At 46.6% G+C, this 23,719-nt stretch overlaps 2 protein-coding genes across 4 annotated transcripts in view; one reads left to right on the top strand and one right to left on the bottom strand.

Moving 5' to 3' along the window:
- The window catches only part of LOC135915039 ((3R)-3-hydroxyacyl-CoA dehydrogenase-like), a 153,661-nt gene that overhangs the window by 60,498 nt on the left and 69,444 nt on the right, over nucleotides 1–23,719 (top strand). The window lies entirely within an intron of this gene.
- Nucleotides 1–23,719, bottom strand: part of LOC135915038 (solute carrier family 23 member 2-like) — a 67,161-nt gene that overhangs the window by 38,051 nt on the left and 5,391 nt on the right. The gene's annotated exons all lie outside the window — the stretch shown is intronic.

Raw genomic sequence — 23,719 nt, 5'->3', positions numbered from 1 at the left:
TCGCAGAAGTACTCTTCGTTCCGCCCTTCTTGTATTTTGCGCACTACGTTACTTGTTCAATATAGCGTTGAGCTTGTTTACGCGACTTACCGCGTTAACCATAGTTCTCGAAGTTGCTTCAGCAGTATATGTAACAAAACCTCTAGAATCCTCGCCAAGAATAGATTATTGTGCCTTTTAGTCCGTGCATTACGGGCACACGACGATCATGTTGGGACCACAGTTTATTGTCTGCCATGACTTTCAAAATAATGCACGGTGCGAAACGGGGTGTCTTGTAGGAAAGTTATGCATTAACAATGTTTTTAGAGGCAATGTTGTATTATTCATCTGTGCTCAACACTCGTCGGAAGAATGATTACAATGGCTGCTTAATTCCCCCTTCACTCAGAGCCCGTAAGATTTCGGAACGCTACGGGCCAGACATCCACTTGGGAACGTACTGCCCAAGATAAATCTTTAATGCTCGACGAAAGGACGCGTAGAGATCTGCTTCAGGTTGGGCAATGTGCCTTTTTCAGTACAACGCAGCGGAATGGAGGCGTACAGATAGGCGACGAGCCACGGTGGTACCATAGCTCCCCGTGGGCATCCGCTTAGCCAGCGAAGCTATAGTTTGAAATTCGGCGAAGAATGGAATCTTCGATTCGTTGACGTCTGTCGCTATAAAACACAATCAATGCCTTTTTAATGGTGATTCAGAGCACCTCGCACGATATTTGCGCTGAAGAATGATGTACCAGACTCTCGTTATCGCTATCTTTATTTAGGTCAATGAAGACGTCCGAACCACAGACCCCTCCACGCTCTGTCCTTGTCATATTAATTTTGGCTTGTCCATGGCAGCAAACCCTTCTTGTCATTGCACATTAGATTTCCTTTAGCAGTCGTCTTTTGCTATATTTTTTATTGGTGTTGTTTTTGTGGTTGCTCGTTTGGAGAGACAATTGTCAAGCTTACCGCTTAAGTTCCACTGCCAGCGAACCGTATTTTGTTCAAATATTGCACTCAGTCTGAAATTTACCGCATCTTAACGTTCTGGCATTGCTCCTGTCCTTGTTTTGACAATGCGGTCCATGATTAAATCTCTTGTTTTGCTTTAATGCAAACCGCTAAGGATGCCAGGAAAAACGTTTACACATACACAACAAACAAAGATAAAAGAGACATTCGTACAAGCTTTACCTGCATCCCGTAAAAGCCTGATCCAAGTGATAAAAGGAATGACAGTTTTATGGCAGTGAAATCAACGATTCTTATCGTGCGAACGCTTGCTTTATCAGGAAGCATAAGACGTGTAGCAGCGTAATCGGCGGGGTTGTGGTAAGCGGTGACAACGTGCGTACGTTTTATCTAAAATTAAGTCATCAGTGCACGTTGTAACGACTGGAGAGCGGTGTCGTAAATAAGTGGCTTGTTGAGTTCCTGTATGGTCGCCAGGGACGGCTTGCACGAACATTTAATAATGAAAATAGTAACGAATTTAAGAACGCGTTCTTGTGCGGACTAGGCGTTGCCTACGGAACATTTAAGAACGCGTTCTTAAATTCGTTATTACTTTCGTCATTAAATGTTCGTGCAAGCCGTCCCAGATCCCCGTCCTTGTGACAGCTGGCATGGCACGAATTCGTTTCTTCACTGATCACAGCGATGCAATTAAGTGCTCGTATAAAACGTACTAATCAGCTGTTACCCATTAGCTAATATTCCTTGGGAGCTCTCGTTCTATATCTATGCAGGATTTTTTCTTTGTCACCGTTATAACACCCACAAGCGATGAAAACTATAAAGTTGTCCACTCAAAGGGGGCGAACGTGCATAGTACAGCACATTAAAGAAAACATATTGCAGTACACTACAAAACAGTAAAGTAAGGTACAGTATATGGTACGTTCTTCTTTTTTTTCTGTGAGGGCAAAGTGCCACAAGTGGCCCCTTGCTATGAAGAAAGCATAAAACACAGCTGAATCGATTCATGTGGAAGGTCTAGGATATATTTATCTTACGCCGTGATCCGCAGCCATAGCCGTACTTCGGTGCATTTTATACTTGCCGAAGTTATTCATCTCAGCTTGCACGACTAACTTCAGTTATTGAGTTAAAAATATTGTTGGGTGTACAAAAAATATTTTCATTCTTGTGACAGCTGCACGGGCTCAAACCATTGAGAAAAATAAGTGGAAGTAGCGGCTGTACTACCCTGTATACAGAAATACAATAACGCTAATAATCGGAATTGGTTAACTATACCGTCGCTAACTAAACGGGCGTTCCATGTGGACACTGAAAGGCGCAGTTTCACAGAAACAGTTTAAGTCTGCAGCTTACAATGTAATGCAATGTTTGTAATGTTTACTGGAGATGCGGCGGCGAAAACAGCCTTTTAAAGCGGTCATTTGGAACGAGCGGTAAGGCAATATAGTTTAGACCTTTGATTGATCATTATGGCCTAAAATGTGAGGGCGACGCCTGGATTCTGACAGACGCAGTATTGAAGAGCTCCGGATTATTTATGCTCTCTCGGTGTTCTTTAGCGTGTGCACACATTCAAACACCATTTCTGCAGCAAGCCTGCCTCGAAATGTAGTAGACATTGCAAGAAATCGCACCCGCGACTTCGTCCTCAGCAGTAGGACGCCGTATATAGTAATTGAACCGCAGTACCGGATTGATTACGGCGTTCCGAAATCAACGTTAATTCAGAAAAGCATGTCCATTATTTTTTTTCACCAAGCCCAAAATTATAGCGGGTAAAGTCGAAACACTAAAGGGCTGCTAGGCGTGATTTGTTACAGCGCGCAAAAAAAAGAGAGAGAAAAACACAGCGACGGCAGATGAAGCTGTTCAGCGTGAAACCAGACGCGGTGCAAGCAGTCGCACAAACGTTTGCTGGAAACGTCCGAAAATTCTCTCACGTATCGCGATTCTCAAAGATATATAACAGCTAGCAGTGCAGCTCTAAGTCGACCTATACATCGCTGAGTCAAAGAGAGACAGAAAGAGAGATAGGCTTCTCGTTGAGATCAGTGTGGGTCGCCAAGGAAGCGCGCGTGGAAGTGCGAACTCCGTGCACAAGGGCACACACAAACACACTTCGTCTTCGTACGCATCATGCTCACGCGCTTGTATACCACTCTTTTCCGCTTGCGCACATCCGCCTCAAATGTGTTTCCAGCGCGCAAATTTGTAAGCAAAAAGGTGCGCGCTGGTAAAACATTTGAGGCGGATGTGCGCACGCGGAAAAGAGTGGTATGCAAGCGGGTGAGCATGATGCGTACGAAGACGAAGTGTGTTTGTGTGTGCCCTTGTGCACGGAGTTCGCACTTCCACGCGCGCTTCTTTGGCGACCCACACTGATCTCAACGAGAAGCCTCTCTCTTTCTGTCTCTCTTTGACTCAGCGATGTATAGGTCGACATAGAGTTGCACTGCTAGCTGTTATATATCTTTGAGAATCGCGATAGTGTGCTGGCTCCCCAGAGGCCAAGGAAAACATTGACAGTAGAAAAGCCTGGGAGGCCTTGCTCCAGAGCGAGGCTGAAGACGACCAGCGTCGAGCAATCCGCCTGGCCGTTGAGGCCGTGAAGACTCGCCGTCCTCAACGCGCGGGAACTGCTTCGTCCTCCCCCCCCCCCTACCTACGTGTAGGTTAAGAGGCGGGCACCCCAGCTCGGTGGAACAATAAAGTTTTCAATCAATCAATCAATCAATCAATCAATCAATCAATCAATCAATCAATCAATCAATCAATCAATCAATCAATCAATCAATCAATCAATCAATCAATCAATCAATCAATCAATCAATCAATTCCAGCACGCCTATTTGGTCGTTGAGCTTCTCTAGCTGGAGCGAGTTAGGCACGCCAAACTAGCGATTATACGCATCTGAGACGCTTGTCTGGAAGCTGCTGGAAAGAACGCTAGCAGGAAACGAAGCGTGACATCTTTAACTTATCAAACAGCGGCCGTTCCTCGCTGACACTCGGTCTCGTGATTCGTGACAAGTTTATTACTCCCCCCCCCCCCCCTTCCCCGGTTCATGCGCAAAGCACAGCACCGAATCGATGGCTTTGTTCCAGCTTTGGTAAGCCGTAGTAAGGGTAAGACGCGCAAGCGATGGCTCTCTGCGTACAGCAGCCGTTAGTCTAAGGGCTGCTTAACGGCTTTCTTTCTCTTGGAGAAATAAAATTAATCTTGAATCTTGAATCCCAACAATGAAGGCACATCTGTAGCTGCTTAATTTTAACAAACACTGTTTGTAAGAAGCAAGCATCGCATGCGTTGGAAGGAAGACGCATTAAACTAGGGCGTCCAAGGCACCCCAACCAGAAATATTCAGCACGCACCGCAGGAGAAGCAAAATGGCGCTTAACGCGTGTTCGAGTCAAGTACGACGGCGACTGTTCCTTCAGCTTCCACAACCACACAGCGAGAGACAGCGGAACTCTTCCGAGTCCCCTTGCACATGCGAGATTTTTGTACGTTCACGCGCGCGGACGGGCTTATCCATCGCTCTTTGTCATAGTATATCTCAGAGGACCGCGGCATACGTGAGTGAATTTCCGGATGCAGGCGAATATTTGTGGCTCCCTCCCCCGCTTTCCTTTCCATCTTCTGCGCGATGCCAGACGGAGGGGCCTTACACACGCGCGAATGCGGAACCCGCGCTGGTTAGGAACGAAGCCTCTCTCGGCAGGCATCCGGCGGATGGGACTCGCTGGTGGCCGAAAGCGAAAGCGGGTCAGCGTCGCCCGTCCGACCAGTTGCCTCCGGTGGCTTCCGACAAGCGCCGGGGTGCTCGCGTGCGCGGCTGACCCCGTTCTCGACGCTGGCCACGAAGCGGCGGCACGCGTGCTGCAGGGCCCCGTGATTCTGTCTGCGTGTGAGTGAGCGGGGAGAGAAACCGAAAAGCCGAGCCGGTGACGGCAGCGGGCCACGGCCTTCGCGCATTCATCGACGAACTCATTCCAGCGGAATACGCAGGAAAATGTGTCGCTCGTGCCGCGCCACTACGTCTGCGGGGCTGGCCGGCTCAACAGCCTGCAGCGTTGCGCCGGTAGGCGAGATGGAAAGTGTGATGAGCCGGACACACGCACACGCACACACACGCACGGACGCACGCACGCACGCACACACACACACACACACACACACACACACACACACACACACACACACACACACACACACACACACACACACACACACACACACACACACACACACACACACACACACACACACACACACACACACACACACACACACACACACACACACACACACTATTTTTTGAAAAGACATCTGAAACACAAATGCCTCCTCAGACCATGAACAAAAGCCTAGTGGTACATTGGGTGCAAAAACACCCGTACATTGGGCGCAAAAACCCCAGGTGATCAAAATTGATCCGGAGTCCTCCATTACGGCGTTCGTCATAATCAGGTCGTTGTTTGGCGTGTAAAATTCCCGCAAATTTTTACACGCTTCGGGTTTGCTTTTCTGTAATAACGTGAGCAAAGAAATCCCTGTGCGATAGAGCAATGATGGTTAGCGTGCCCAGTTACTATAGCTGCGCCTTATCGAAACGTCATGAGTTCGAATATTGGCGTGGTCAATGGCTTTATTTTTCTTTTGTTGCGGAGGTTGCCTGACTACAACGGCCGTCATGGCTAACTAAGCTGATTAAACGTACGTGGGGCTGCTCTTCAATATATTTGCCTAATATTTAACTGGGCGAACTCCTCCCCTTCTTTGTGCCTCGCGAAATCCCGTCGACACACTCGGAGATGGATTAAGGAAAGTTTCCAAGTGTAGAAATGATCGACGACGGTGTTTCTCACTGGCGGACCGAGACCAACGCACTCCGTATGCCTTCGCTTCGTCAGAACGGATACGCCGCAGCGCAATATTTAACCCGCGGGAGCTTTCTATTCGTCACCGGCGCTTTCGATTTCATTGATAACGGTGTGTGAAGAGTAACAGATTATACCAGAATCGTTTCCACAGCTCTTTTATCTTTTTACTGGTGATAACGGACACTAGCACGCTTGAGGTAAACAGGGGTGATGTGATAACAGTGACAACTACATATGCTTGTGACTCTCTGACCGGTCCTGCGTCCACTTCGGGCCACACGATACAACGCCCCCTTTCGCAATATAACGAAGGCGATGACAAAGGGGCATACTTTCTTTGCTTTGTACGGCTTGTGATAGACATAAATACCTTATAGGGTGAAGGTTGCATGTACCTGCACGTAGTCAGTTCCTTCGAAGCATGTGCTATATAGCTGTCAAAAAGTTTGTTTCTTTTGTCGACGTATATGACTTTTCTGGTATCCCAAAGCTTCATGTTTATGTGTTCCCTGGTGTTCTCGCGTTTCCATGGCTTTTGCGTCCCTGTTTGCGAGTGTTTCATGTGTTTGGAATATGAAAACCAAACGGGACCTCTTTATCACCTACCCGGAACTTTTATATTTCATGAGCTTCCAGAAAGATGCCTTGGACGTGAACATCAGAACTGATTTAGGTAAATAGGATGAAATTGACTCTAATCGAAGAGGTTGGAAGCATTACGCCTTGAGCTACCCATTTCACCATATATATATATATATATATATATATATATATATATATATATATATATATATATATATATACGGTGACGTAGACGCGCGTATGAAGCGGATTATTGACGTTTCGGCCGGGGTCCGGCCTTCATCAGATACACACACACACACACATATATATATATATATATATATATATATATATATATATATATATATATATATATATATATATATATATATATATATATATATATATATATATAATTTGCTTTAACATAACTGATAAATGAATACTAATATGATGATAAAAAGAACGCTTTACATATTTTCACACACGCACACGCTCGCACGCACGCACGCACGCACAAACCCGCGCGCTGGTCCACATTTGAATAATTAAGATCCCGTGCGTGCGCACGTATATATAACGAGTTGAGCAGTCATCTGGCGAAGTCACTTCTTGGCATGGAAGAGCTAGTTGTCGACTCCGCCCAGCGATCTGTTCGCAGTTTCTAATCGTCACCAATGTGCGCGCAGCATATATAGGAGCATGCGAAGGGGTGATGGCTAGCTCATTTGCATACCACACAACGCCGTCGGCACGGACATTGCGCAAATGCGCGCCTTCGGGGAGCCGCTGGGTGTGATCTGAATGCACAATAGAGAAGGGCGTTTCCCGACGAGATAACTGCTCGTTCATCGAGTAGCGGCTAGCGGGAACTGCAGACATCCCCCCCCCCCCCTCCACCCCGCTGCAAATATTTTCCCATGCTCTTTACCACCCCTCCCTCCAGCCACCAAGTGTAGAGCCAAGTGATGGGGTGCATTGTTGCACCACCACTAAAGATGCAGAATCATGTTCTTCAGTTTCGGACCGTGTCTTGGTCATGTTCTCCATGGTCGGAAATCGAACCGACGCCCTTGGGCACTACAGCGCAGCTTTTCTCTCTAAACTACATTCACAATGTTCACATGTTTAGGTTCGAGAGAAGCATGCTAAAGAGGGTTTCGAGAAATTCAGTCAGCGAACCGTTGCTAGTGCCCGCAGTGCATGAAAACAGAGAGGTATAGTGCATCGGACATAAGATACGCGCCGACGGTTATAATTTGAACCCATCGACTAAGACCACGGAAGGGTTTTTGATAACGACACTGCTGTCAAACGCCGTTGCCTTCGCAAATGCACGAAAAATGTAGATAGCATACGTCATATATCTGGTTGCAGCGGAGCGCTGGAATGTCCTGCTACAGAACTTTCATGCGGAAGAACTCTTTGCTAAGCGTATACGCAATGACGTGAGGCACCGTCAGGCGCAATTTTTCAGTAGTCGCAGCATTAACCAATGTGCGGTATCATTCCTCATTTCATCAGTTCTGTGCGAATTAACTGCCTTGCACGAGGCAGGGATCGCTGAAGGTGACGGTGGCTTAATTCAGACTCCAACATTTTGAATCGCTTCATGCTTTGAAACCGGCTGCAGATCAATTACACGCCGCACTTACATGTAACTACGCGTAACAGGCGTCTCCATCGGTTATTTCCCATTTATATTTGAATTTGTGCTGTTAGTTCATTTCCGCACAGCCATTTCCGATTACCTCAAAAGTGAACCTTGTCAAACGGAGCTTGTCATTCTTGACAAAACAACGCATATCTGGCGGGTGCCTTGAACGACACCTCGCCCAAGGGCTACATGTGCACAGCATGTGCAGTCTTTCCTCCTTAATATTTTAGAGACCGTCGCACGGTCCTCTTGACTGCAACCCACGTGCGATATCTGCGCCGGCCCGCGCTGCCAACGGTGCGCTGGAACTACGGATCTGCTACTGCTCTCTTGCCAAACTATCATCTAATGGCACCCGCTCGGCGAGGTTAGTGCTGCGAGTAGTTTGCCGCGGATATACCTGCTCGACCACTCTGATTTGGCTCACAAACTGTAAACGCACCTTTCCACTCGCATCCTGTTTAGAAATACGACGTTCTTTATTTCTTTTGTGCCAGACTAGCAGATATTTCGATAGCATTTTTTTTTTCGTGCGAATACCTGCAAAAAACGAAGCCGTTAAGCTTGCCTGTTGTGGCGAACCTATTAGAGGAACAGGCTGCAGTGTGAGTAGGCATACGGGCACATGCCTTCGCGTATGTCCGTCATGGCTCGACCTCTGTCCTTGGTTGCGTGAAGTCCCGTCACCAGGAGCATAGAGCGGCGTGGTAAAGCTCGCGAGCTTGCTGATAGGACCGCGCTGAGGCTGTACTGGCGTCGGTGGAGTCGTGACGATGCGCTGAGAACGATTTTAATCCGGGCCAATTATTGTCCACTTCTGTTTTTGCCAGTAGAACTCGATACAAGGGTAAGAGAGCTTCTGGGATGATGTATAAGTTGGTGTGCACTGCTTGGAACAGAACAACGAGTGAAGTTCGTTTCAAACGCGCGTGGGTCCAGCATTTCCCTATATATATAATGTGGGTGAGACATGGGCTCCCTTTCCGGCTCTTCTACTGAAAGTTAGCTCGGGGGCGCCCTCGTCTTCATTTGTACGTTTCTCGATTGATTTGTTAATTTTCATATTTCTGACACGGCACATTATTATTGACTCATTGGCATTTCGGACGGTATAGCAGTCGCGTCGGGGGCGTGGTGCCCTTCAAGACGACGTTCTTGTTGGCTTTTCGATACGTGCCCAGCATCCATGTATAAAGAGGTGCGGAAACATTGTTCTTGTCGACGACCACAGCTCTTTCCATGCTTGTGCTTGCGCTTACCGAACGATTAGAAGTGAACTCGCTAAACAGTTTCTCGAAAGGTTTTAATCAACGTGCGCTTCCGCCGAGGGGAGTACGTCAACTGTTTCTATTGCATTTGTAAACGGCATTCTACCCGTTTCTTTCTACGAGCCTTTCTTTCTCTTTTTTCTTTTTTCCGTTCTTGTTGCTTTCACTGTCTGCATCCGCCTAGTGCCTTCCCACTACCTCTTTAAACGAACATTATAATGAAAAAACATTGAGTTGAACTAGATCGAGAGAGTGTGCTTCTGTAATAACGAATTCGTCGTTCTGACGAAACCAGAGCTTTTCTAAGCGAGAAAATGACAAAAATAGAACGTCATATTGCCATCACCTATTATTTATCTTCAATATGTGACGTAAACACCGGTGATCACAGAGAGCGGCCTCTGCGGACCGCACCGGTTGCTCCGTTCACAACCGCCGAGGCGACAACCTCCGTCTCTCGCTCCAGCTGCGGGCGCTCAAGTGACCGTATCCAGTGTCCTGAACACAAGCAGAGCCGCATAGCGACTCACGCAATCATGACACCTGCAACCGCAAAGCAGTACGCTTCCTATATAAAGAGTTTCCCATACAATACATAAATAGCTTTAAAAGAGATGACAACAGCATGGAGGGAGGCCTTGTGTAGACGACGTCAGGTCCTCTGTCCTGGCGCGGGCGGTTCAAATGGAAGAGCGGCAGAGGGACCTTCGGAGGCAATTTTCTGGGCGAATATTTTACCGATCTATAGCTTGGGCGACTAAGTATTAAAGCGAAGCTTTCCTAGCCTCTTAATTCCTCCGACATTTCCACTGCTGCTGTCTGGAAGACCACGTCGGAGTGTGGTTCAGAGAGTGTGTATACATGTCAGGAGCGCGGCAGAGCATAAAGGTGTCGCGAGAAACTCGTTTGGACCTTTGCATCATGGATGGCTGGATGAATGGATAAGGCTGAACCCTTTATATCGGGCGGCAGTACACCCACCTAGCCGTGACTAACAATATATTTTGTACTTATAGTGAAGGGTGGAATTTCACTCTGGCCTTGATTTTAACCACCGATAAGATAACCTACGTTTGGTTATTTCTAGCCGCTTGAAGTCTATTTCCACCACTGTCCCTAAACACCAATTCCTTTAAAAAGCCCGCCCCGTTGCTTCGAACTGTAGGGTGAAGCCCTTTACAGAAAGGTATCAGGTGTTCAGCCGTTTCCTCATCCTCTCCACATGCACCGCGTAACATGTCTTTCACTTTGTACTTGACTCGGTACGTCTTAGTCCAGCAATACTCCTGACCTGGCTTCAAACAACAAAAAGCTTCCTCTAGAGTTATCGCAGATACTTTCTTTGGCAATTTCCTGCTTGAAAGTTCTGTACGTTCCCAGTGCTGATTTCGTCTGCATCCCTGTTTTCCGCAGACTCCTCTCTGTTTAACATTTTTCTTAGCCGATGTTTCTTTTGCTTGCTTCCCTGCTGGTGTCCAGATATCTGCGCGACAATATTATGGTTCACTTCCTCCATATTGTGTCAACATTTCTCATGTGCAAGTACCTGAAAACTTTCCTTGCTCACCGCTTTCCCGCCATTTCACTCAATCGCTCCTTAAATTCTATACTGCTGCTAACTCCTCTGCCTTCGAATAATGTCCCTCCCATGTCTCCCTGCACCTCCTGATTTGCTGTATTTCCGTGTGCTCCTAAAGCAAGCCTACCAGCCATTCGCTAGCTTTTCCCACACAAGTGGGAAGGGGGTGGGTAGGAGTTTTGGAAAAGGTGACACGAGAAGGCAAGCAAACGCTACTACTATAGAGACGACAGCAGTTGCGGGCAAATTTAAGTTCAAGGTACGGTGTGGTTCTGCTATTTCTGAAAAATAAATACCATGCATATTTGTCAAGCGGACCACTTACGCAGGGTGTGCAGAAGTAGAGCTACATTAAAGCGCATCGCATAGCGTCTAGGCGACACTACGGAAGCAGTCAAACGTAAAATGAACACTTCTGGGCCCACTGCGGTAGCTTTGTGGCTATGGCATTGCTCGAGGTCCCGGGTTTGATTCCGACCGCGCCAGCCGTACTTCGATGGTGGCCAAAAAAAAAAAACGCTCGTTCACTTAGATCTAGGGGCACATTAGAGAACACCACGGGGACACAATTAATCTGGACTACCCCCCCCCCCCCCGCCCTACGGTGTGCCTCATAATACGAGTGTGGTATTGGCGCGCACAGCACTATAATTCACATAAAGTTTAATAATTGTGCCCCGATGCGATGTGCCGTGTGAGGCGACGACAATGCTCAACTCTCTCAGAGGTTATAAAATATGGCGCACAACAACGCCTCAAGCAAACACCTCTCCTTGTACGTGTGCTCTGTATACTACGCAGACAAACAGCAGTGGTGCACGCAAGGTAACGCTTAACATCCAACTCCCCACCCTTGCGTTACTAACAGTTGAAGAAATTAAAAATGCGCCGTCAACACCCCAGCTAATTGTCATCAGTCAAAGGGAACCGCACAGAAAGCTTCGCTTACATCGATTACCACAGTGCGTGGGATCCGCACATTTTTTTAATCATCATCATCATCATCATCATCATCATCAGCCTGGTTACGCCCACTGCAGGGCAAAGGCCTCTCCCATACTTCTCCAACAACCCCGGTCATGTACTAATTGTGGCCATGCCGTCCCTGCAAATTTCTTAATCTCATCCGCCCACCTAACTTTCTGCCGTCCCCTGCTACGCTTCCCTTCCTTTGGAATCCAGTCCGTAACCCTTAATGACCATCGGTTATCTTCCCTCCTCATTACATGTCCTGCCCATGCCCATTTCTTTTTCTTGATTTCAACTAAGATGTCATTAACTCGCGTTTGTTCCCTCACCCAATCTGCTCTTTTCTTATCCCTTAACGTTACACCTATCATTCTTCTTTCCATAGCTCGTTGCGTCGTCCTCAATTTGAGTAGAACCCTTTTCGTAAGCCTCCAGGTTTCTGCCCCGTAGGTGAGTACTGGTAAGACACAGCTATTATACACTTTTCTTTTGAGGGATAATGGCAACCTGCTGTTCATGATCTGATAATGCCTGCCAAACGCACCCGATTAGTATATTTCGCTCTGAAGTCAATGTAGTGGTTAAAAAAAAATTTCTCACCAAGTGAACGAAAAGAGGGAGAGTATCACTCTCTACAGAAAAAGAAATGTGAGTGCTGCTAGCTTAGGTATCGGTAACTTATACGCGAAGAAAGTACAGCACAGAACGCGATCGCTTTTTCATACAGGCTGTGACGTCCTTGCGTTTCCAAGTAGTTACAGAGGAATGTGTACTGTTTATCGCCAAATTCTGTCCGAATTCAGTACCTGTGAAGCTCTTACCAAAATAGAAAGCAGAAGCGTGAGCTTGCTCAGCCAACCAGTAGGTGCCGAAGCATAATGCTTTCCCCACACCTTTATATCGGACGCCATCGCTTCTTCAATCAAGCGAGAAGCCCATAAATATTATCGCGGTTTATAGAGAAAGAACGAGAGAGATAGATTGAACGTGTGACAGGTCCTGCCAGGTTCTCTAAAAGAACGAAGGTAAACGCGACGAAGCAAATCGAGAAGAAAAAGAAAAGAAAAGAAGGGAATTGCTAAAGAGATAATAGCAGCGTCCTTCAGTAGAAGGACTGCGATATTAGTTCATTTTTTTCGAGTTTCATTGAGTCTGCAGTGGTGCAGAGTAGTCAGACAGGCAAGCATTGCCACAGAGACTGGCTCTGCGTGCGGCAGCCGCAGGTGCATACAAAGTGCCCGCGCACCGAGCCGAAGTCAGACATGGGCACGTGAGTGCAAAAAAAAAAAAAAAAAAGTGCAGTGACCAAGAAAAACAAAAAAAAAAGAAAGGCAAATGATTTAAAGAGGAGGCTTCGAGTCAGGTCGTGACTGCACTCAGGGCAGGCGTGGCATACTTCAGGCATTTGCTGACCATAATCGGAGATCTCTGTCCGGCGCGCTGAGGCAGTGAAATAAAGGAAACGAGAGAGAGAGAGAGAGAGAGAGAGAGAGAAAACAGAAAGAAAGAAAATGAACTTGACTTCGGCATCGGGAAATTCCATAGGCAGGGGCTCGGCCCACAGAAGAGCGATCTCAGCGGACCGGACTCTCGCAATATGGGAAACGTCCACTTTCCTTTCTTGTTTTTTTTTTCTTTCTTCCCAGAAGTGTTCGTCATGGACATGCGCGCGCCAGACTCGTATAATGTAATCGGCGCTCCTAATCGCCGCACGTCCTCGCTCGCCTTCGAAACGCCGGCACCGCCGCCGGGTGGTCGAGCGATTTTGTGCGTTTTACGGCAGGCATTGCCGCGAGGTTGCCCCGCGAGCTGCCGCCAGTGTTCTTGCTTGTTTATTAGGTCGCCACTTTCTTTTTTTTCCGTTACAATATCGCGACGCGCGATTGCCATTCCGCGCTTTGCGGCGCGGTCGTTAACTTCTCGGTTGTGTTGCAATGGCGGTAAAATGATCCACCCATAAATCGCAATGACTCGGGGTGGACGCTTACGTATTTCCGAATTCGCGCACATATGGCGTTCGCCTGAAGTGATCAAGTGAGGTTGTGCGAGAACGTTAAGCTTCTTCCGTACTTTCTTTTTTGACAAGCACGTGACCTTGAAGATAGACAGGGATACGACTTTAATCAAGGCTTGGTTCGTCAATCGTTCCAGTGCCCTGCGTAGTTTCCTTTCGAAAAATCCAAAGCTACACAGCCTAACCGGTGCTCGTCGATTGCAGTTGTCTGTCAACAACGACAAAGTTATACCTCTAAGGGTTATTTTGATATTGCCGATGTAACACGCATGCGAAATGTGTCTCTCTCATTAAAAACGAAAAGGACTACCAGTTTATTATATAGAGTTAATAACAGATTGAAGTAAACGGAAGTTCGTAATAAGTATGGCATGGCACAACTGAAGGCACCCTAAATCAACGCACAGTCACACGTGCATTGCGCTGTTTACACTTGCGGTGACCATTCGAGATGCGAGAAGGAGCGTCGCCGCCGTCGCCATTGCACGTATTACCATTTCAAGCAAGGCGCCGATGTCGTCTGTAGCTCTGAAACCGATAACAATGCTACTTGTGCATAAGTCCACAGTGGCCGCTTGCATATTTGCACCGACGAACCGATCGCGCACTCTAGTTCAGCAAATGAAATGTTTGTCCCGGCTAAATCTTTCCAGACTAAGTTTAAAACATTGCAACGGCCACAAAGAATGCAGCTTCGCATGCGTCACTGGAATCCATCAATCAAGAAGCGCCCCAGCAGCCGTCCATCTTTCTTCGATTTCAAGAAAGCCCCCTCCAAAGCTTACTCTCTGCATTATACCGAGGACCTTACAAATGACATTTCGCAGACATAAGAGAGATTTACCACTAAGCTGTTGAGGAAGGACACGGCATAATGCAATGTTAAGCAACGTTTGCATTATGCAAAGTTACTGTGGTGTCATTGGGAATGACCAACCACAAGCAGCCTCTCGGTCCGCTCATGTCTGCGTCGACTGCGTCGCTATGCCGACGTTAAGAACGAATGTTAAAAGCACCTCGACTATGTGAAATGCTTTAATCATCGTCAAGCACGTGCCATCGTCTTGTTTGTCCAGACGGACTCTTTGCACATCTCTTTAATCATCTTTTAAAACTCTCCCCTTTTCTGAAGTACCAAATGCGACAGTTACTCTGGGTAACCACCCTACCTTTCATGTCAGTATATATATATATATATATATATATATATATATATATATATATATATATATATATATATATATATATATATATATATATATATATATGTGACATGTTTTTAAGAAGAAAAGTGTGGCGTGTCAGCCTTCTCACTCGCGCAAGCAGGCCTGCTCTTTATCTTTTTTGTTTCGACGCAGAATGTCGCGCGTTTAATAGTTTCCCAGGAACACTTGTATCCTGTCGTATCAGGGACCTAGTTCCCACCGATGTGTCAGAGTTGCATTGCCTGTATGTAATCATTACCTCCATCTTTCTTTTTTTATTGCAGTGTCACGTGTAGCGGATATCTGAGCAGTCGTATGCAGTCTGTTCATTGAAATTAAACGCCTCGTGGTCTCGATAACATAAACAGCGAGAGTTTGTCGCTATTCCTTTTTTTTTCTAACTGCGGGAATGTGTAGGTATGCATAAGTGTCCGCATTACCTAACCTATTCGTCACAAATCAGAGAGAGAGAGAAAGAGAAGTACGGGAACAGGTAACAGAAAAGGCGTTACAAATCAGGATTTCTCAACCGTGGATCAGACGGCCATAGATAAGCATATCTTAAGTAAACGAGGTCGCCACTGCCAGTTTTCCTGCATTTTCTGCATTCTCACAGGCGTCTCTTCGCGCAACTGAAACCAACCCTTTCTGCTTGTTGCCTTTCTTTTAAATTCCCCGACAAACATAACTGGGGGTAGATCGTGCGACGCATTTAGGTAGCGACGATTCTCTGGAGCGTCCAGTCCAGTCATGTCGATGGCCGGATGATAACACCTTCACAGCGCCCGTGGCTCGGAAAATAACTTTAGTTCGATGAAATGTTTACCAGCGCCGTTTCGTGGAAGAATTCCGCGCCCTGTGGATTGCGCTGGTGTTTACTTTTTTTTTCTCTCTCTCACTCGAGATTTCAAACACGGAAGGTGCACGCTAAAATTCCATACGTGTTCCAGACGCATTGCACGTGGTGCTGCGAAACTTGCATGCATTTATATACAGGGTGATAACCTTTAAGTTTCATAAAATTAAAAAAAAATCGACTGTGGCAGATAGCATGATTCTTGTCCTTGTGCGGGATTATTCGAAGAGGCGGACATTACTGACACAAGAAATTGAAACACATATTCAAATAATTAGCACCAAATCACTAATTAACTTAATTATTTACTTTACTGCACATGAAGGAATCCTGAAGGAACATGAAGGAATGCTTGAAGGAATCTTGAAGACGACGCGAACGCTACCTTAGAGGATACTTCAAACAGCCGGCGAGTGCGTACTGTTTGTGTGTTGTATAAGTCGTGGCACTCACACCGTTCAATACAATCAGTTTCGCCCCGTAGATTTTCGTAACTTCGTTTGCGATAGTTGAGCACCGCCATAGGAAGAGAAAGCAACTGACGTCGACATGGATGAGAAGCCGCTAGAGGTCGCCCGTGTAGTACGAGTGTCATCTGTCATCGTCGCTAGAACCTGAAAGTTTACGTTTTTGCATGAAATTCTCAGTTTTCCATCTTTTTCGAGCACGGACGCGTCGTCACCTGTCGACAAGCCGCCGGTCCGTGCGCGCTTTCACGACATCCTACGATGACAGACGGAGCGACGAGACGAGGCGCGACGTACGCGCGTGCCTGCGTGGTGGTCAACGAATACGCCGTGTAGCTTGCTTAGAGGAGCATATGGGGGGAGGGGTAGAAAATCTTCTAACTGCGTCAAGCCTCAGTGCAATAGACCTCTCGTCGGCTCACCAAGACGTAATGCGGGGATCGAGGGAACAGAGCGTTGTCTCTTCTTCCACGTAGTGCTTTTGCTCAACGCAATCCCCCCCCCCCCCCAACTTCTTTTAAATATGAGGTACTTTCGAAGAATTAACATTTGTCTTACGCTGGAACCTTCCTAGAGATCACTCAAGTCTACAAAGAGAGGGAGAGAATAATATGAACAAAAGCGGAGTGATTCGCCGGATGAGCGTGTCTATGGCCTGCTACTCCGCACAAGGATGTTAAACAAAAGTAGTTCTGGTTGGCTACCCTTCACGTGGGAAACGTGGTACGGTGATGAAAAAAGAAATAGGGAGTAAAGGGAGAGAGAGATAGGGGAGCAGTAACGAAGCAAACTGTGTGCACGACAAGCAGTGGCAGGGAGTCTTATCAAAGCCATTTATGTAGTCGCATGGAGTCCAGAAACTCACTGAGCGCAGATATAGCCTGCCTAAGCTTACGTGAGGACCATTGAAAACCTTCAAAAGGACTGTCGACCTGACGCCCAGCCACGATTTATTGCAATCTGGTGATGAATGGCGGGAAAAAAATGATGGGGTTTCACGTGCCAAAACCACTTTCTGATTATGAGGCACGCGGTAGTGGGAGACTCCGGAAATTTCGACCACCTGAGGTTCCTTAACGTGCACCTAAATCTAAGTACAGGGGTGTTTTCGCATTTCGGCCCCCATCGAAATGCAGCCGCCATGGCAGGGATTCGATCTCGCGACCTCGTGCTCAGTAGCCCAACAGCATAGCCACTGAGCAACCGCGGCGGGTGATGAATGGCGGGACTTTAGGAGTTCGGCAGAAACAATTTAAGCCTTCCATCAGTATTTACACAATGTCTTCTCAGGTGTAGTGCAGAATTTCACCTCGATACGTCATCTCGTCTGCCTGTGACAGTTGTTTAAGCATCGCCTGAGTGATCGTTCTTCGTGGACGTGGATGACCTCGCAAGAACTGACGTCTACACGGGGCACCATGGTGGCGAACTGAGTATTAAATGGTGACCCCACCAGAAGCGATTTATATGCATTCGCTGAAACAAATGAAACGCATAGCGTGAGTTTGGCTCCAAAAGAGTTCTGCGCGAGCATAAAAATACAAAAAAACAATTTAGGGACTTCGAATTGAATGTTTGAAGTTTCTAACACGAGACAATTCGAGAAGTTTCAACGTCCGATATCTAAGATCGCTGTAAGATGCAATTTGTGGAGCCTATAGCTGCCACGAGGAAGGGCTTCGAAAGACAGTTGTGAGCCGACTAGGAGTTGCAGTGACATTTCTCTCATTGCTTATTTACAGCCTTTCGGGTTGAATTGACCTCATGCAGTCTTGAAAAGAACAGTGTGTAATTAGCGATTTTTCCAGCATTAACTAATGGGGCTCGAACTTGGAGGATAACAAAGAAACATGAGTATCCAAGAGCCGCACAAGGATCTATGGAACGGCAGACTTCTCCACGTTACAGAAAAATAAAGTTACCAATTAAAACTACTTCATTGACATATGTAATTGATTACAGTTACTAATTATTGCCTCAGGAAAGTAAACGAGCAATAATTAAAATGTAACTGATTACTTGCGCGTCACTTTGGTCACAACATTCATTAATATTGCACAATTAGAGCAAATGTAACTGGCTTGACCTGGCTCTTTTAGTACGTCGTCAGCAGCCCTTCGCACGTTGTTGACCTCAACCGACAAGTGTAATTTCAAAATTTTCCTCGGTCATGTTCCCACGTGGCAGGCCTAGGCCCAGCCACCACCTCTTGCTGGTTTCAATAAAGTTTTTTCAGTCAGTCATGTTCCCTCCGGTGTTTTCAGTGTCATTGCTGAACGTAACTGAAAACTCGAGACTCGCTCGAAGTACACGCTGGAGGGGAGGGCGGTGTCGTAACGAACGAACCCCTTGAGCACGAGGCTGCGGTTACTCAATGCCGCGACGCGCGCGTGGTGTGTCAACGCCCGATGTGGCCGTCGCTGTCGAGCCATATAGCGTCGCCTGTTCAAATCGTGGGAGCGTCAAGATGAGGTGACAAACACTGAGCACCCGGATTTGCCTGTCTGAACATGCGCGTCCATGGCGCTGCCGCGTGTACAGTGCTCACGGAATGAAATGGCACACGGAGCATTTAGTAGAACCCTACATATGTGCGAAGTACGCGCGAGCACCATGTCATGTCGCTAATAATTTGGTCACCAAAGGTGTCGAGGACCCCGATGTAAGTGTACGCGCCAGAATTACGTCGATGTGACACGAACTCCAGCCGGTTGAAACGAAAGTATGCGCATTACTTAGCCCTAAAGTGACGCGTTTCATTCCGTGAGCACTGTACACGACCGCGGGTGTCTTGCAGCATATATCTTCCCAGCAAATTCAAGTGCTCGAAGCTGCGTCACCTGCTATAGCCTGTCTCGTCAATAACGTAACTGGTTACATGCAGTTGATTACTAAGATATATATATATATATATATATATATATATATATATATATATATATATATATATATATATATATATATATATATATATATATATATATATATATATATATAATTACAGTGAGCGTTATCGAGTAAGAAAATAACTGATCAATACAAACCTCGCCAAAAATGTAATTGTTTACAAGGAATTAATTACACGTATTTCGTTACGTACACGTCCGTGAAACGAGACGCAGTTAGAGTATAACGTTGAGAGACAGGAAGACAGCGTAGATTAGAGAGAAAACGCGAGATGGTAGTATTCTTGTTGACATTAAAAGCAAAAAAAAAAAGAAGAGTTAGGTGAGTGAGGTCTTGCAGCCCATAGAGCAGATAACCGGCGGTTTATCAGAGTGCTAAGGGAAGGACACTGTGTTCTTCGTTGTGGAGCTCAGCGTGAACAGACCCTTGAAGCGAGGCTCGTGGCGTGGCTTGAACGGTAACCTTACGGAGGTTCCCGCTGACGCCCTCGCAAACACCCCTTTTCATTCGATTCTTTTCTTCTGCTAGCGTACGCAGGACTAGGCACCCATGCTCGCGTTCATCTCGATCGTGACGATGTCCTCTCCAGGCTGGGAAAGTACAGCGTAAACGCCTCGTCTCCTGCCTCCCCGACTCGTTTCAGCGACCGCACAAAGAGCGCCTGCAGTCAAAAACTGTTGGCGGTGGCAAATCCCGTTCCTTCCATTCAGAGGCCAGGTTGTCACTCAGAAGAGTAATTTGGGGTGCGAGTGAGATTTTGAAATCACTCGACAGATGCTCAGTGATTGCGAAACGTACTTTGCAGCCTCCTCCTCGGACGTGGCATGCTCATCAAGATACAGATTTCCTATGCGCGCTTCCAACATATAAGGTAGATTCAAAAAAATTATGGGGTTTTACGTGCCAAAACCACTTTCTGATTATGAGGCACGCCGTAGTGGAGGACTCCGGAAATTTTGACCACCTGGGGTTCTTTAACGTGCACCTAAATCTAAGCACACGGGTGTTTTCGCATTTCACCCCCATCGAAATGTGGCCGCCGTGGCCGGGATTCGATCCCGCGACATATAAGGTAGATTCACACGATGAACCATGAATTGGACGAAGCAGGGCGCAGCTCATGCGCTGTCACTTTATCATGACACGTGAAAAGACAATGCCGACGGGCGGTTCGCGGTGCCACGGCGTGAACGTTATACATGATCGACAGAATGAATGTGCTATTTGCTTTGTCGTTTTATTAGGCAGCACTTATTGGCTCATACCAAATTACACCTTGCGGTAGGAAAGTTCCTGTCTCACCTCGTTTCTGGCCTCCTCTTTAAAAAAGAAAGGTACATTTTAAAATTATTCTTGCAGAAAATAAATAAAACATTATTAAACAACACACCGCTCACCACTCTCCCCCAAAGAACCACACTTCATCGCTAGCGCCTTGGCCATTTCGCCGTAAAGAATCATCATCATCATCATCAGCCTGGTTACGCCCACTGCAGGGCAAAGGCCTCTCCCATATTTCTCCAACAACCCCGGTCATGTACTAATTGTGGCCATGCCGTCCCAGCAAACTTAATCTCATCCGCCCACCTAACTTTCTGCCGTCCCCTGCTACGCTTCCCTTCCCTTGGAATCCAGTCCGTAACCCTTAATGACCATCGGTTATCTTCCCTCCTCATTACATGTCCTGCCCATGCCCATTTCTTTTTCTTGATTTCAACTAAGATGTCATTAACTCGCGTTTGTTCCCTCACCCAATCTGCTCTTTTCTTATCCCTTAACGTTACACCTATCATTCTTCTTTCCATAGCTCGTTGCGTCGTCCTCAATTTGAGTATAACCCTTTTCGTAAGCCTCCAGGTTTCTGCCCCGTAGGTGAGTACTGGTGAGACACAGCTATTATACACTTTTCTCTTGAGGGATAGTGGTAAAGAATACATGAGCGCATTTAGTTGAGGAACATTCAAGCAAGCAAGCCAAACAAGATGGCGGTCTCTGTATTAGGAAAATGCTACTGTCGCAGTTAATTAGCGAACAACCGAGGGAATAGCGGTAGTCTGCTTCTTTTTTACGCGTGCTTTGTTCTAGAATCTGTTTTTTTTTTTCTTTACTGGCTTCAGTGAGTTTTTGCGTGACGGTCGCTGACGCCCATGTGAGCGGCGGCCTCCCAATTTTCCAGCTATAGCCTTTATTAGAATTTTTTTTTTCACTCTTTGCTCGCTTTCAATTTCGCAGGAACGTAGTAGCAGTGTTTCACAGCATCTCAAGCTCTCCACATCAAGAAACGCGTCCCAGAACGGCCTCATTTTCTCCCCTCGAATTATATGTGTACAGCGATAAGCAAGGAAAAACCATTTGGCTGGGCAGTATATTCGAATTTCGAAAGATTGCCTCCGCGGTGGCGCTCACCGAGCGTTTTTCATGTGCCGCTCCACGATTTGCTGCTTCAAAAGCGAAGCAACGATTCGGTCTTTGAACAACGTGCGACCGATGTTATTTTCCCGCCAGTCGAACGACTTTGCCGTCGAGTGCAGATAGTGCGTTGCGAAATCTTTCTCTTTCATTGCGTACTCCGCAAGCTGTACAATAAGGTAACGAGTCGACCAACGATAACAGCTCGCTTTGGTGACGCAGAAGTAGACGACCGGTTGACGGTCACGAGGTAGACATTAGGAGTTTCTAGAACAATGAATCGCGCAATGAAGTACGCCGTATACCTGCGCGCTTCCTTACCGACGTAAGCGTGGCCGTGCATCATAACATGCATGGAATGACGCGTTTGTAACGACTTATTTGGTGCTTCGCTCGCGGAGTAGCAGTGGCCTAACCTCTCACTCGCCCCTGCTGCATGCATGAGCGGAATACAGGGTGGCCTTTCGGGAAGTCGGTGCCTGTTTTCAAGCTTCTTAAAATCCTGTGAGTGAAGAAAACTTTACCATAAGTGAGGGGGACCAGTATTTTTTTCTCTCACCTTTGCGGTCGCACAGAGGGCAGCGACGACATCAGACGGCATCGTAATTATGCAAGAAGGCTCGTGTACCACGCATTGGGTGCACGTTAAAGAACATCAGTTGAAATTCTTTTACGATTGCGAAGCTTCGCTGATGCTTCCATAGTCAGAATGCCCACAGAAGTCTTCCTTTTTGTGACCTCCCCACGCTGACCTCTCCAGCGCGTGTGGATTGAGTTTCCGCTAAGCTAATTCAGCCAATAAAAAGCTGGCACTGTGCGTTTGTAGCGGCGGGACAAGCACTTATCAGCTTCAATCAGTGCACCACTCGCAACGCATCGTGACACAAACCGTATGATTGTCCAAGTGTAAGCGACAGGAGCGACTGCGTCGCAGATATCGCGCGAAAACGGAAAACACGTGGTTGCATTCCCAAACTTGCCTCACCTTCTCGAGTGCTCAGCGACGGCTTCGCTTATGGATGATGTATACGCAAGAGTGGTTTTCAGTCCCTCTCCAAGCAAGGTCGGCTCATTTCGTTTTAGATGAAACCTGCTTTGCCTCGTGTGTAAGTTATTCTTTTATCACGATAATCTTGTGATGCTGTGCTGTTTTATCCAAAGTTATGAAACATGTAATAATTTAGACATTACGATACATGATAGCATATTCATAAATTAAATTCTGGGATCTTGCGGGCCGAAATCACGATACGATTACGGCGTATACGCCGTAGTGGTGGACTCCATATTAATTTTGACCAACTGGGGTTCTTTAATGTGCACCTAATTTAAGTACAAGGTTGTTTTACAAAAGTGTACAAAGGCACTGTGCGGCCACGGCGGGTGTGATAAAATAAGAAATTAACAGTTTAACTGCATCAATAATTAAGGCTTTAGGGTTTTCTTCTTTTATTTTTCTTTTTTCGAGGGACGTGCAACCAAGTCGAACCAACCGAAGTTTTCTAATGATCCCACGACTTGTCTTTCTTTTTTTTTTCCCCTGCTCTATGTCAGTTTATGCTTCTTGTCACTGTGACTTCCTTCCTCACTTCTTCATCATCTCTGGACTCGCATTTTACCCATTTTATAACGCAGAATAACTTTACGCCTAAGCCTCGCGCCGTTAGCTGTTGTTGGCGCCTCTAGATGCCATTGTCTATTTCGTATGCCATGTAGGCGCGTGTCCCCCATCCCTTTTGCCAAATAAATAAATAAATAAATAAATAAATAAATAAATAAATAAATAAATAAATAAATAAATAAATATGAAACATTTCGCTGAAAAATAAATTGAACGGTAACAACGTACGAGAAGCGACATTCAAGCGTATCAGCTAAAACTAAGACAGAAACGTTGGGAGCACACTTATGGCAAAGGGAAATTCCGCTGATGCTTCTTCAAGTGCATTGCACACGGATGTGACA

The sequence above is a fragment of the Dermacentor albipictus genome, chromosome 1 (genome assembly GCF_038994185.2).
Source record: "Dermacentor albipictus isolate Rhodes 1998 colony chromosome 1, USDA_Dalb.pri_finalv2, whole genome shotgun sequence".
Lineage (NCBI taxonomy): Eukaryota > Metazoa > Arthropoda > Arachnida > Ixodida > Ixodidae > Dermacentor > Dermacentor albipictus.
Note: the sequence above shows the minus strand (reverse complement) of the source record. Positions and strands in the feature narration are given on the sequence as shown.